The following is a 12,897-nucleotide window of genomic DNA, read 5'->3' on the forward strand; positions in this document are numbered from 1 at the left end:
AGTTGGAAAGATTAAGTAAAAGCTCCGTAATTATCCGCGTGTGTAGGATTTTCGATAGTTGACGTGGGAGCTAATGTTGGGTTCGTGCCATGATGCGTTTGGACAAGTGCAAGTCGTCGCTTGTTTGCGTTCCCCGGCTGACATGTACGATTTTGACGATACGTGGGAGCAAAACATGTTATACTGCATGTTGCAAACCTGCAGTTCAATTTGCTATTGGTTCCTGTTCGAAAGGCCTGTATGCACGAGTCATCTGCATGCGTTTTGTACGTACAACGACTAATCTAGCTAGAGAGAAATGTTCATGACCAACTGATTGTGGACCGAGCAAAGACTGTATACAATATTTGAGGTACATGTGCTTATAACGCGGTTTGATACAAAGTAATTGATGGAGTATATAAGACAATAACAGACACACGTCAAAAATAATAATCACAACACACACCACCCAACAGTAGCCATGCATGAGCTCAGACAAGTTCGTCGCCGACGCCCTGGATGCAGCAAAGCAAACAGTCCACGATGCTACTCGTGCATACCGACCTGTCAAGGGTCGGATTGCATTTGCTTCCATCCACAATGTTGTACTCCTGAGCCCGGCCATCCCAATCGCGCCCCAGGTAGATAGTATCAGCAGCGAGAGAGGGAAAAAGCGGCCTCAGCTGATACGGAGATCGCACGGCTCATGCCCATGAACACGGCGCGCCCGTTGAAGCTCTTGACCTGGACTAGGACCCCGGCTTCCAGATCCACTCTATAAACATCGTACTCCCTGTGATACTTGTCGTCCGTGCGTCGTAGCGCCCGGTGCACCAGCATCAGCTCCCCGCCATTGTCCACTAGGTGAAGGCTATGCGCCATTGGGCAGAAGTGGAACAGCTCGCTCCAGTCAACGACCGTCTCGAGTCGTGGCGGCTGCTGGTCTTCTGAGCCCCTCTTCAGCACCATGACCTCCCCGCAGGGGACACAATAGACGCGGCCTGCAAAAGGCAGAGTCGAACATATGTAATTTTTGTCGACAACGGTCCAGCTCTCGTCGCCGGGACTAGCAACGGCGAGCACCATGGGATGACAGAAGCTGACCGCCACCCACACCGTGGAGGCGTCGGCGACAAGGCCCACGCCAGACACCCTAATAAATCCATTCTTTCTTCTCCCAATCTCAAAGCCGCGGAGCCAAGCCAGATGCTGCACGGGGCTCAGGAGCGCCATCATCGGCGGGAGATCGGTAAGCTGGTGCGTGAGAGGGTTAAGCAGGCGAACCACCAGGGTTGGCTCGTCGAGCAGCAAGAGGAGGCCATCGGGGGTGAGCGTGAGCAGCGTATGCTCGGCGAGCTGCGGGAGGTCCATTCGGATGCACTCGCCGGTGGACAAGTTGAGAAAGCGATGGCGACGGGGGCCGGCGGCGGCAGGTGCCTTGTCTACCATGATCCACTGACGAGGCAGGAAACGGCCGTCCAAGCCGCTGGCGCGCGGGTCCAGCGAGCACCGCCGCCACGGTTGGCAGACGGCGCGGAAGCGGATGTAGTCGGCCACGTCGCTGGCGAGGGCGAGCTCGGCGATCCGGCCGGCCGGTCCGTCCCCGAGGCCCGCCCAGTCTCTTGTCGCGCAGGTTCGTCGGAGATCGCCAGGGCGCCGCGGCCGCTTTGCGCGGCGCCTGCACGGGATCATGTTTCGGGAGTCCAACATCCGATCAGTTGCCGCCGTTTATTTGCGGGCCGGGTACATATGGAGAGTCGTGTTCGTATCGTGTGCGGTATGGGTTGGTCTCGTTTTCTTCGTCCGAAGCCGATACGTACCTGTGCTGAAGGTGGTGATGATCTTGCCTCCTTGCCACATACGAAGGCTGCCTCTGTAAGTTTAGGATTACAATCGAGAGGCACAAGTTTATTCACACAAGGTGGACTCCTACCTAGCCATACAGTAGTAGTAGTACTCTCCATGCGGCTATACAAAGCCAACTGATTTGTTACCCTATTCTGATCACGTTTAATTTTTGAAGGAATAAACTCCCTATCACTCATGAGAAGTTGGATCTAAGCAACTACATGTCCATAAACGGACCAGGAAAGATTGTCTCCTTTCAACGCAAGGAGTGCTTCTGAGGAATCTAAACTATGACAGGCAATTCAAAGTGTTGAATAGCCAAGGCCATATCTTGCATTAAGGCATGAATCTCAGCATCCAGAGCGTCATTGCAATTGAAAATACATCTGTAGGCTGCAAAAATAATGCTACCGTCGATTCATCGCAGGATCATACCCGCAGTAGCTGAACCGTCTGGGTCAGAATAAGCGCAGTCAACTGATAAGGCGACCGAACCCACTGGTGGTCTCAGCAAGGTTGAGGAACAACTACAGCTCGCTGTATCACCGGGGCTTCCTCCCTTGTCGGTGTCAAAACCGGCGGATCTTGGGTAGGGGGTCCCGAGCTGTGCGTCTAAGGCGGATGGTAACAGGAGGCAGGGGACACGATATTTACCCAGGTTCGGGCCCTCTTGATGGAGGTAATACCCTACTTCCTGCTTGATTGTTCTTAATAATATGAGTAGTACAAGAGTTGATCTACCATGAGATCAGAGAGGCTAAACCCTAGAAGCTAGCCTATGATATGATTGTATATTGTCCTACGGACTAAAACCTTCCGGTTTATATAGACACCGGAGAGGGCTAGGGTTACACAAGGTCGGTTACAAAGGAGGGGATATACATATCCGTATTGCCTAGCTTGCCTTCCATGCCAAGTAGAGTCCCATCCGGACACAGGACGAAGTCTTCAATCTTGTATCTTCATAGTCCAACAATCCGGCCAAAGGATACAGTCTGGCTGTCCGGAGACCCTCTAATCCAGGACTCCCTTAGTAGCCCCTGGACCAGACTTCAATGACGATGAGTCCGGCGCGCAGTGTTGTGTTCGGCATTGCAAGGCGGGTTCCTCCTCCGCATACATCATGGAAGAGTTCTGAATACAAGGATAGTGTCCGGCCCTACCAATTAAGTTCCAAATACCACCGTAGAGAGAATAATATTTCTACAAATCTAATCTGCTGACGTGTCTTGATAGCACGACATTATGCCATGGCTCGGTTATTATTCGAACCGCTTTTCTCAACCAGCTCCGCACATATTGCGAGGCGTTTTTCTCGACACGTCTTGTCAAAGCAGAAATCGTGTTCCCCTTATTACGGGATTCTCATCAATACGGACGTGGGTAACCCAACCCCGCCATCAATTACGGCGCCTGGGGAATAAGCGGTTTTACCAGGCAAGTGGGGAGACACATCGCCTCTTCCGCCCTTATAAAGGGATAAGGATTTACTTTTTGGGACATTTACATCTATGCCCCTAATTTGCGCCCACTCTCAGATTTACCCATAATTTCAAAGCCTGCTCAAATTTGCCCCTCCGCCGTTAGGTGCACTTACAGAAATACCCTTCTGTGTCGTTACCGTCCGGTCAAAGCAGGTCAAAGCCAGTCAAAGTGCTTTGACCATCTTGAAAAAATAGCAAAAAAATTCTAAAAAATCTGAAAATTTGTGGGATCAAAGATACTCAGGTTTGCAAGGTCCGTGCAAAGTTTCGTGGTGTTCGTACATTCCAAGAGCTCATGTCAGAGGAAAAACAATAAATATGTAAGCCTGTGAACAGTAAATTCAAAAAAATAGTAAGAAAATTAAAAAAATATGAAATTTTTTGGCATCAAAGAGGCTCGGGTCTGCAAGCTGCGTGCAATTTTTTTTTGTGTTTGGACATTGGAGGGGCTTGTGGAGAAAAAAACAAAATTTGGCTCAGGAAAAAACTTGGGAAAAAATGACTATTTTGTTTTTTCTTGCTAGAGCTCCTCGCATGTCATTTGATCACAAAAACTTGCAAGCACCTTGTGCACCCAAGCCACTTTGATGCCAAAAAAATTTCATATTTTTTAATTTTTTTGCTATTTTATTTCAAATTTATTGTTCACAAGCGTGCAGATTAACTTTTTTTCCTCGCCATGAGCTCCTGGAATGTCCAAATAGCACGAAAATTTGCACACACCTTGGGCACATGAGTATCTTCGATCTCACAAAATTTAATATTTTTTAGATTTTTTTTGATATTTTTTCAGGACGGTTAAAGCTGTTTGATCGGACGGTAACGACGCAAAAGGGCATTTCTATAAGAGCACCTAACGGCGGAGGGGCAAATTTGAGCAGGCTTTCGAATTAGGGGTATATCTGATTAGGTGGTTCGAGTTAGGGACAGAAATGCAAATGGCCCTTACTTTTTTCACCCACGCTTTCTTCTTCCTCGCTTACCCATTCCCGCACACTCAAGCTCTAGTGCCCAAACTTGCGTTCTTCTTCTCAAACCACTGCAAGCATGTCGGGAGCAGGAGGCAAGTGGATGGTCTCCTCTGTCACGGAGGAGAACATCAAAAAATTATGGGAAGTCGGATATCTGGCCGCGGATACCGGCTGCCCGATGCGGGGCAGATCGTCCCAACGCCCAAACCCCATGAGAGGGTAGTTTTTCTTACCCATTTCGTCCGCGGACTGGGATTTCCCCTCCACCCGTTTGTCTGCGAGATCATGTTCTACGATGGGCTGGACTTTCATGATCTGGCCCCCAACTTCATCCTCAACATCTCGGCGTTTATTGTCGTATGCGAGGCCTTCCTCCGCATCAGGCCCCACTTCGGCCTATGGCTGAAAACCTTCAATGTCAAACTGAAGGTGGTGAGCGGCCAGCAAGCAGAGTGCGGAGGCGCCATGGTGGGCAAGATGCCTAACGTCACATGGCTCGAGGGCACCTACGTGGATACCATAAAGGGGTGGCAATCGGGGTGGTTCTACATCATCGAGCCGCGCGACTCCAACTGGGTGGCGGCCCCCGAATTTCGATCCGGAATCCCCACGCGGCTCACCTCCTGGAAAAAGAAGGGCCTGCCCTGGGGTTCTTCAGTAGAGCTGACCGGACTCCAGACTTGCATCCAGAACATGATGAACAAGAAAATCAAGCTTGTCAACGTGGTCCAGGTCATGCTCTCCCGTCGGATCCTTCCGTGTCAACGACAGGCATTTGTTTTGTGGGAGTTCGACTCGGCCAAGCACCATACGCTGCGAGAGCTCTATGACACGACACACAAGGACGTCTGGAGAGTGCTGTTCAAGAGCGCCGAGATTCCTCCCCCCTCAACGAGGACCGCAGACTCAGCGCAAAGCGCCGCGCCAATCCGGTAGGCTTTTTATATCTCTCAGGATACCTGTTTGCCCCAGTTTAGTTGTGTGCAGGATCTGAACTTCCATGTCATTAACAGGACTGGATAGGGACGGCGGAGCAGCTTAATAGCCCAGCCCCGCTGCCCGAAGACCCTGCAGACGCTCTTCTAACGAAGATGCTGACTCCGGCACCCTACGAGGTGCCGGAAAAGAAGTCCAAGAAGAAGGCCGCGGGGACCCGAAAGGGTCTCCGGCGCCAGGTTGTATTGGAGTCATTGGACAATGACTCCGATGCAAACTCCTCCCACGGAAACAAGGAGGAGGAGGAGAAAAGTTCTCCCCCCCAGTCGGGGGAGACAAGAAAAGGAAGGCCGACCCATCGGGGGAGGCCGAAGGGTCCAAGAAGGGAAGGACCCTCCTTTTGGACTATGCGACGACGGCCGCCGACAGCGGCGACGAGTGGCTACCCAGGGACAAGCCCCTAGCGAAGTATTAAGTGTCTGGACACCATAGTACTTCATGGTATGTTTTATTGTACGGCCTTTCCTCATGCCGAACATGATTATGCAGTCCGTCCCGAGCTCATCTCGACATACCCTCGTCGAGCGGCTCTTTGGACTCGTCGGATATGAACAACGGTTCTATTCTGACCGCTTCCACCCCTCGCCCTACGGACAACGCCGAGGTGTTGTCTAAACAGGCACCGAGCCAAGGGGAGGTGGTCCTGGGGGCGCCTCACGGCGACTTCCCGGACCTTGGGTACCAAGGGAGCGAGGCTCCCACGGGCTTCGAGTTTGGGCCCTAGCTGGACACTACGCCGGAACCTTCGATGGCTCCGGACTCCGGCAGGCGGTCCCCCGTCAAGGGGGGCCAACCATCCGTGCTGGTGTCCTCTGTCCAACCAGAGGCACCGGACAACCTGCTGGAAGCGCTTCGCAGCGCTTCCATTGAAGAAGAGCACCTCACTATCATGAGTGCGGTGGTCGAGAAGGTTCAGTTCGCCAAAAACGGACTGACCGAAGCTTGCGCTAGCCTCCTAACAGGCTTTGAGGTAAGCAATCAAAATATAAGAAAATATCACCGCATAGATAATAGCCCATGATGCTCTGTTCGGCGTTCATGAAGAAAAGTCGAATAGAGGATCAAATGATAACTCAGGAGTCTAATTAGAGTATGTCTATGTGTATTTGCAGGCTTCACTGCTGGCCGCTGCCGCACGTACTGCGGAGATCACTGCACTGAAGCAGGACCTGAAGCGGTCCGAAGACGAGCTCGACCTTACCAAGAGGCAACTCGAAGAGAGCAAAGGTAAGAAATACCCCTGTCTATATAGTTAAAAAGAAGTTCGGGTATAAAGTAATAGGATCATCATGGATTCGTCAGGGGCCACGACCGAGGTGGCGATCCTGAGGAAGGCGTTGTCTGAGACCGAAGACAAAGCGGCTAAAGAACGCATTGAACGGGAGAAATAAGAAGCCCGAGTAGGCGAGGTGCAGCAAGAGCTTGAGGCTCTTGCCAAAAAGCACGAGTCCTTGGATCTGGACTCTAATACGTGAGAGTCCGAGCATTCGCAGGCGCTTGAAAGCATCCGGAGCGCCAAGGTCGAAGCCCACAAGGCCCTCCAGGAGATTGACGCGGTGAAGAAGATAGCATCGGGTAAGGCATTCATTATGCAAAGCAAACACGTGAAGGAGACTTTCCTTTTTCTTACCCGAGTTCGGAGCTCTCCAGGAGCGTTTGCACATCTTCCCCGCAGTGTACTGGATGCCGCGGAGTTTTACCGGGCTGAGGAAGGGAGCTCAACGGAGAAGTTGTTCTGGTCTCAGTATACTGGGACCGAACACCCCGTGCCCTTGAGCGACCAGCTGAAGCAGTTGGTCGAGCTTCACAAGGCGGCCGAACAGGCCATGAGGGGCCTTATAGTCCGGATGTGGCCTGGCAAGCCCATGTCCGGCAGCTACTTCGGCCTGGTGAGGCGGCTTGTGGAAGCCTGCCCGCGACTTGAAGTCATCAAGCGGTCCGTCTGCATCGAGGGTGCACGCAGGGCTTTTGCCCGGGCGAAGGTGCACTGGGCGAAGCTAGACGCCGTGAAGCTGGTGAAGGAGGGGCCGCCGGAGGGCAAGGAGTATCGCCTCCCCGAGAATTATTATGAGGGTCTCCTGGAGGGTTCCCTCCTAGTGGCAGATGAGTGTGCCAAGGATGTAATTTTTGAATGAACATGCTCATGTGATCCTATAATATGAAACGAGTTCATTTGCGCCATGCGACGCTTTCTTAATTTAAAATATTACCTTTTGTGCGGCCGTTTATAAAATCTCGGAGTTGGCCAGTCGTCGGCTTCTGCCCCCACGTAACTAGTACCGGGGTGTTCGGGATAAACCTGAACACTCTTTACCCCAATGTTGGGTCCTCCAAGGGAGGTGTTCAGCACAACGAACCAGGATACTTAATAAAATACACCCTTCCAAGTGCCAGATACAACCGGTGATCGCTCTCTCACAGGGCGACGAGGGGAGGATCATCTGTTAGGATTATGCTATGCGATGTTACTTGGTGAACTTACTATCTAGTCTCTTTCACATGCTGCAAGATGGAGGTGGCCAGAAGCGTAGTCTTCGATAGGACTAGCTATCCCCCTCCTATTCCGGCATTCTGCAGTCCAGTCCACATATACTACCCTTATTCCATTTGATACCAAGGCATACATATGTAGTGTATCTCCTTGCTTGTGAGTACTTTGGATGAGTACTCACGGTTGCTTTGCTCCCCCTTTTCCCCCTTCCTGTACCCGGTTGCTGCGACCAGACGTTGGAGTCCAGGAGCCAGACGCCACAGTCGACGACGACTCCTACTACACTGGAGGTGCCTATTACTACGTGCAGGCCGCTGACGACGACCAGGAGTAGTTTAGGAGGATCCCAGGTAGGAGGCCTATGCCTCTTTCGATCTGTATCCCAGTTTGTGCTAGCCTTCTTAAGGCAAACTTGTTTAACTTATGTCTATACTCAGATATTGTTTCTTCCGCTGACTCGTCTATGATCGAGCTCTTGTATTCGAGCCCTCGAGGCCCCTGGCTTGTAATATGATGCTTGTATGACTTATTTTATTTTGTAGAGTTGTGTTGTGATATCTTCCCGTGAGTCCCTGATCTTGATCGTACACGTTTGCATGTATGATTAGTGTACGATTGAATCGGGGGCGTCACATGAGGGCTGCCATAGATTTCGGCTTCTCCTGGACGAGGTGTCGGGCGAGCCATTCGTCGCGGATATTATGCTTGAATGCCTCTAGGGCCTCTGCATCCGGATAGTCTACAATTTGATTTTTCTTAGCCAGGAACCGTGTCCAGAATTGTCTGGACGATTCCCCTGACTGCTGGGTTATATGGCTCAAGTCATCAGCATCCGGTGGCCGCACATAAGTGCCCTGGAAGTTGTCGAGAAATGCGTCTTCCAGATCCCCCCAACTGCCAACGGAATTTGCTGGCAAGCTATTCAACCAATGCCGAGCTGGTCCTTTGCGTTTTAGTGGGAGGTACTTGATGGCATGTAGATCATCACCACGAGCCATGTGGATGTGGAGGAGGAAATCCTCAATCCATACAGCGAGATCTGTTGTGCCATCATATGATTCGATATTTACGGGTTTGAAACCCTCCGGGAATTCATGATTCATAACTTCATCAGTGAAGCATAGGGGGTGTGCGGCACCTCTATGCCGGGCTATATCCCGACGCAGTTTGTATGAGTCTTGTCTGCTGTATTCGGCCCAGCCGGATTTACACCTGGTGTATCCGATGCGACGATCATCATCCCGTGTTGGTGCACGTGCCCGTGTCCCGTATATTGACCTTGTAATTTTTGCCTTACTGTCCAATATGTCTCGCAGGTCCTCTATGTTGCCCCGGGACTTAGTATTTTTAACTGAGTGGCGACGGGGTGCGGGCTGAACTTTAGGCTGAAACGCCTTACTGACTCGGCCGCGTAGTGGCTGGTCAGCCGCATTGTACACAGGTGAATGAGGTTTCAATGCTTCCTCCTCGAGGTGAGGTAGCAACCTGCGTTTTGGGTAACTTTTGGACGGGCGCTCGAGTTCATGCTCCTCGGCCGCAAGGACTTCGGTCCACTTGTCTGCTAGCAAGTCTTGATCAGCTTGAAGCTGTTGCTTCTTTTTCTTCAGGCTATTTGCTGTGGCCATAAGCCGGCGCTTGAAGCGCTGTTGTTCGACAGGGTCCTCAGGCACGATAAACTCGTCGTCGCCGAGGCTCGCCTCGTCTTCGAAGAGAGGCATGTAATTGTCCTCCTCCGATTCTCCATCTGCTGCCCGCTCTGGGGGGCTAGATTGTTCGTCCTCCGGCTCTACATCGTGCTGGAGGGAATTGTTGTTGTCTTCGGCGCTATCCGGAGTGTTATTATCTCCTGTGCTGGTATCACCGCTCTTTCTGTGGCGGGACTTAGAGCGGCGCCGCTGACGTCGGCGCTTGGGTTGCTTCCTGGAGGGGTCATCCTCCGCTGTCTCGTCGCCATTGCCTTCTCTAGGGGTGTCCACCATGTATATATCATATGATGAGGTGTCGGTCCAGCGCCCTGAGGGCGGTGGTTCCTGTTCGTCTCCGGCTTCGTCGTCCATACCATCGAAGTCGAGCATGTCGGTTAAGTCATCGACAGTGGCTACTAAGTGGGTGGTGGGTGGGCAGCAAATTTCTTCGTCGTCCGCATCCCATTCTAGCCGGACATAGTTCGGCCAAGGTTCTCCTGACAGGGAGAGAGACCTTGATGAATTTAGCACATCTTCGAAAGGTGAGTGCTGAAAGATATCTGCGGAGGTGAACTCCATGATCGGTGCCCAGTCGGACTCGATGGGTACGGATGTGAGCGGCTCGGAGTCCGTGGACGGAGATGAGTCCAGTGGTTCGGCGTCACGGCTCTCGTGAGGGGTGAAGTCAGTATCCGACTCTATCGCCACTGAGAGTGTGACCTCCATGGCGGGGTCCATCCCTCTGCTCTCGGATGGCATAACTTGCTCCGGATTAAAGGTCGGAGCAGTTGCGGATGCGATCTCCCGAACATTGTCCGACGGCAGAGCTACGTCATGCTCGTCGCGCCTGTGCAGTGTGTCCGACACGGGCTCGAATCCGTCGAAGATCAAGTCTCCGCGGATGTCGGTCGTGTAAGTCAAGTTCCCAAATCTGACCTGATGGCCAGGGGCGTACCTTTCGATCTGCTCCAGATGTCCAGGCGAATTGGCCCGCAGTGCGAAGCCGCCGAATACGAAGATCTGTCCAGGGAGGAAAACCTCACCCTAGACCGCATCGCCAATGATGATCGAAGGAGCCATCAAGCCTTATGGTGACAACACAGTGGAACTCTCAATGAAAGCACCAATGTCGGTGTCAAAACCGGTGGATCTCGGGTAGGGGGTCCCGAACTGTGCGTCTAAGGCAGATGGTAACAGGAGGCAGGGGACACGATGTTTACCCAGGTTCGGGCCCTCTTGATGGAGGTAATACCCTACTTTCTGCTTGATTGTTCTTGATAATATGAGTAGTACAAGAGTTGATCTACCACAAGATCAGAGAGGCTACACAAGGTCGGTTACAAAGGAGGAGATATACATATCCGTATTGCCTAGCTTGCCTTCCACGCCAAGTAGAGTCCCATCCAGACACGGGACGAAGTCTTCAATCTTGTATCTTCATAGTCCAACAATCTGGCCAAAGGATATAGTCCGGCTGTCCGGAGACCCCCTAATCCAGGACTCCCTCATCCCTCAACTACATCTTTCCTTTCATAATTTCTTCAGTGGTAAACTTCCTTGACAACTACGAAGAAGACATATAGCTCTATAGATACTCCACTATCACATCTGTGGATGGAACAGACTTGTCGTGAGCCAAGTCTGACCGTAGAGACCAAATCCTCCATATTAGCATTATGGTGCAGTCCCGCATGTGATCATGACAGTTAAGCAGAATATTTAGTAGCCATTCCTTGCCCGAATCTTGCAATAGTTTGTGATCAGGGAGATCCCATACCAGGCGCATCTTCGTCCACACGTGACGAGCTTGCACACAAGACACTAGGGCATGGAAGCTCATTTCTTTCTCCGTACCACAAAGCGGGCAGGTATCTCGCGTCGAGATGCGTCGATATTTCTTGCATCCGTTCATCGCCAGTGCGCCAAACACAGCTTTCCATGCAAGAATCTGCATCTTTAGGGAAACCTTGGCCTCCCAGACTCTTCGCCAGATCAGTCGCTGGCCCCCCGGGGTAGCACATGACGCACCCAACCCCGTATGCATATGGACAGTTGCAAGCCGGTATGCGCTCTTCACAATAAACCTTCCACTCTTCTCCAGGAACCAAGCGAGGAAATCTTGTCCCCTCCTAGGTGACGTACGGATTTTCAGAATTTCTCGGACGTCCATATCCCAAAAATATTGCTGGATTTTTTTGTACATTCTAGGCGTCGGGCTCCTCCAGAAAATCAGCCACCCAGTTATACCTGCAGGTACCCTTCGGGGTGATAGGCTCAAAATCATGTCCCCTCGGAATCCATGCATCTCTCCAAGTTTTAATCAAAGAACCATCGCCTACTCGCCATATCAACCCCTTTTTAAGAAGCTCCAAGCCATGTGTGATGCCCCTCCATACTGCTGAGGAGGATGAGGGAAACAATGTATCCAACAAGTTTCTGTTGGGGTAATACTTTGCACGAAGTAAGCGGGCACATAGACTATCCGGGCTGTCCAATAATCTCCATGCTTGCTTTGCTAGCAATGCTTGGTTGAATGCTCGCATATCTCTGAATACCATGCCCCCCCATATCCTTGGGTAACACCATTTTCTCCCAACTAAGCCATGCCATCTTCCTTTTGCCATTCTCCACTCCCCACCAATATTGTCTCATCATCCATGTGAGATCATCGCAAACCGAGGCCGGGAGATAAAAGACACTCATGACATAGTTTGGTATTGCTTGCACTACTGCCTTTATTAAGATCTCTTTGTTGCCAGAAGAAACGTATTGCTCGCTCCAATCAACAAGTCTCTTTCGTAACCTCTCTTGTACAGTCTCAAATTTTCCTTTATGCAATCTTCACTCTGGGACCGGTAAGCCCAAGTATTTAGGCTCAAAAACCTAATGCGTAACTTCCAGTATATGTTTCTCATCCTAAGCCATTGTAGGCATGCAATTGTTTGAGAATAGGTGGAATACTTCCCAGGGTTAATAAGTTGACCCGTCGCTGAGGTGTATGTGTTCAACAAACCTTTGACAATGCTTGCTTGTTGGGTTGACGCTTGAAATAGCAACATGGTATCATCCGCAAACAAGAAATGAGAAATCACCAGTGCGCCATGACAGATTGAGATCCCCCTCAACTCCCCATTGTTTACTGAATTTGAAATAAGAGAGGACAGAGCATCAGCAACAAATAGGAACAAGAAGGGGGACAGTGGGTCACCTTGCCGCAAACCCCTAGAGGGGGTAAATGACTCTAGTATCTTCCCATTGAATTTCACCGAATATTTCACTGACTTAACACACGCCATTATCCAAGATATCCACTCCATAGAAAAGCCCCACTTAAGGGCCTGCTCCAGAAAATCCCAATCAACATGATCATAAGCCTTTGAGAGATCAAGTTTATACGCACAAGCCACCGGCCTGCTCTGTTTCAGCGACTGTATATGGTG

General features: G+C 51.1%; 1 pseudogene; it reads right to left on the reverse strand.

The window, feature by feature from the left end:
- Positions 1 to 473: 473 nt before the first annotated feature.
- LOC119300185 lies at positions 474 to 1,674 on the reverse strand (annotated as a pseudogene).
- Positions 1,675 to 12,897: the final 11,223 nt, after the last annotated feature.

The sequence above is a fragment of the Triticum dicoccoides genome, chromosome 5A (assembly GCF_002162155.2).
Source record: "Triticum dicoccoides isolate Atlit2015 ecotype Zavitan chromosome 5A, WEW_v2.0, whole genome shotgun sequence".
In the NCBI taxonomy this organism is placed as follows: Eukaryota; Viridiplantae; Streptophyta; class Magnoliopsida; order Poales; family Poaceae; genus Triticum; species Triticum dicoccoides.